The following is a 2,639-nucleotide window of genomic DNA, read 5'->3' as shown; positions in this document are numbered from 1 at the left end:
GGCTGGTCTTGAACTCCTGACCTCGTGATCCACCTGCCTCAGCCTCCCAAAGTGTGGGGATTACAGGCATGAGCCACCGTGCCGAGCTCTTGTAACAAAACTTATAAAATTCCTTTAGCTCTTCATATATGTATGTATACTTTAAGTTCTAGGGCACATGTGCTCAACGTGCAGGTTTGTTACATATGTATACATGTGCCATGTTGGTGTGCTGCACCCATTAACTTGTCATTTACATTAGGTATACCTCCTTACTGCTGAATATACTCCACACTGAACAAACCAATTTTGAAAATTCTTAGTACATATGTATTTTTACAATATACTTATCATGAGTTTAGAAAAATTTGAATTCCCACCATTCTATATCAACCAACCACAACCCCACTGTCTACATTCCCCAGCCAGAAGACTTAGAATCCATGCTTGAGCCAAAGCCTCCATTAAAACCACTGCCCGACCCTGCATTTGATGCTGATCCCCAACCAATTGCTGCACCAGAATTAGAACCACTATAGGAGTTATTTCCAGAACCGAAGGCCTGGTTTGGCTCCCTCTGCATGTTGCCTTGGCTTTGGTTATTACCCGATGGGCCTGACTGGTTCTGCTGGCTGGCTAACATGCCTATCATACCCCAGCTGCTTTGTAGCACTGCCTGGGCTGCAGCCATCATGGTTGGATTAATGCTGAATGCACCAAAGTTTATCCCACCACCCATATTACCACCTTGATTGTTTCCCAAAACAGCTCCACCCCCTCTACTATTACCACATTCACCCTGATTCCCAAAGCCACCTGGATTACCACCAAATCTTCCACTTCTTTCTGTCTATTGCTGTTGTGCTTAGGTTCGGCATTGGATATATGAATGCTGATTCCTTTAATGATCAAGTCCTCTCCACAAAAAGACTGCGCAACCTGATCATCTGCAAATGTAACAAAGGCAAACGTCCTGAATGGCTTGAGGATGACGACATCCACCACTTCCCCGTACTGACAGAAGAACTGCCGCAGCTCATCCGCAGTCATGTCCTCTGTTCAGCGCCCCACAAACACTTTCATGCTTCTCAAAGGCTTATCTGGGCTTTGCTTAGAATTGGGAAGTTTACAGTCACACCATCGTCCATCTATCATATGTAGCTGTGACATTACTTTCACCTGTGTTTCATCTTCCGTAAAACAAATGAAGCCAAACCTCTTTGAATGACCAGTCTTAGTATCTTTCTTGACCTGCACCATAAGAACTTCTCCAAAGGTACTAAAATATTCTTTCAGGTCCTGCTCAGTTGTTTTCCATGTGAGACCCAACACTACTAAATCAGATGTTTTCTGGACTGCTCTTTTCACTTTCACAGCTGATGAAGCATCTATCTCATCCATTTTTCTTTTGTTATCTTTAGGATAGTTGACAACATACACCAGATTTCCCAGCCAGAATTGGGGGCATGAAGAATTCCTTCTACCAGCCGGACACCTCTCATACACTGAGACACTGGATTTCTGTAGCGAAGCCCACACACCCCTGGAAACTGGGCTGTAACCATGGACAGCAGCACCATCCCATCGTCTTCCGATGGTATTTCAATGGGCTCATCCTTCTCATCTTCGGTACGCGAATATATTCAGATATCTTTTACTTTTCTGCTAGGCCACTGCTGGGAAGCATGACAGGGACACCAAGGCAGCGACCACTTTGCCCCCACTTTTAAGCATTTAATATAACATTTTATATAACATAACATTTCCTAGACCAAGTGATAAAAGGCCAGCCAATATCCAGAGGTTTATTAGGTGGTTTGACTGAACAGCTTTGTCTAGCAAGGGATGATGTTGATTAGGCAGGGCAATGAGATTTTTCTCTTAGGAATTTGAAAGTGAAATAAAAAACAGAGTTGAGCAATTAGCAGAGGGGTTGAAGGTAAAAGGACTCGCAGAGAAGGCCATTTGCAGAGGCCATTAGACAGTAAAGGTTATAAATGAGCAGACACTCTAATAATGCCATAGTCATAAAGTATAAAATGCACATGTAGAAAGAAATTCCTCAGAAACAACAGGAGACAGAAGTTAAGTCATGTTAATCACAAATACCAGAATACAAACCTTCTCCATGAGGCCTTGAGGTAGGCCTTTTTCTAATCCCCTGAGGCACTTGCTCTCCTCATTCCCATATGTTTTTTCACCATAAATGTCTTGTTTATTGACATAACCTGAATTCTTTTCATAGAACCAACAAAGAGGGGCAGGATGGTCACTTATGGAGCTGCCTGTAAGGCTGAGAAAGTAACTCAGGCACCCTTATCATCTGATGGAGGACTCCTCCTGTCTCATGACTGACAAAAGGTGAAATTATGCAGATTTCACAATAATCATTGCATTCCTGAGGAAAGTCCTGTCTAAATAGCACCACCTTTTTGATGGAAAGGAGACACCTGGAGGTTGGCATGGATGTGCCTGGCAACAGCAACATGAGGAATCCAGGTGGATCCAGAAAAACTGCCATCCTGAGAGGCTGAAGGAAGAAAGTCAGCCTTAGACTTACTCTTAGTACTTTCCCCTAGTTGATGCTGTGAGGCCTCACTTTCAAGACAAATGTACACCTTGAGTCCCTTCTCTTGGTTAACTGAGTCTAGAAGAAAGAC

The 2,639-nt window shown here is 43.4% G+C and overlaps 1 pseudogene; it reads right to left on the bottom strand.

Moving 5' to 3' along the window:
* Positions 1–262: 262 nt before the first annotated feature.
* Positions 263–1,617, bottom strand: LOC100971272 (TAR DNA-binding protein 43-like; annotated as a pseudogene).
* Positions 1,618–2,639: the final 1,022 nt, after the last annotated feature.

Source organism: Pan paniscus, chromosome 14, assembly GCF_029289425.2.
Source record: "Pan paniscus chromosome 14, NHGRI_mPanPan1-v2.0_pri, whole genome shotgun sequence".
Taxonomy (NCBI): domain Eukaryota; kingdom Metazoa; phylum Chordata; class Mammalia; order Primates; family Hominidae; genus Pan; species Pan paniscus.
This window is presented reverse-complemented; position numbering and strand designations above follow the sequence as displayed.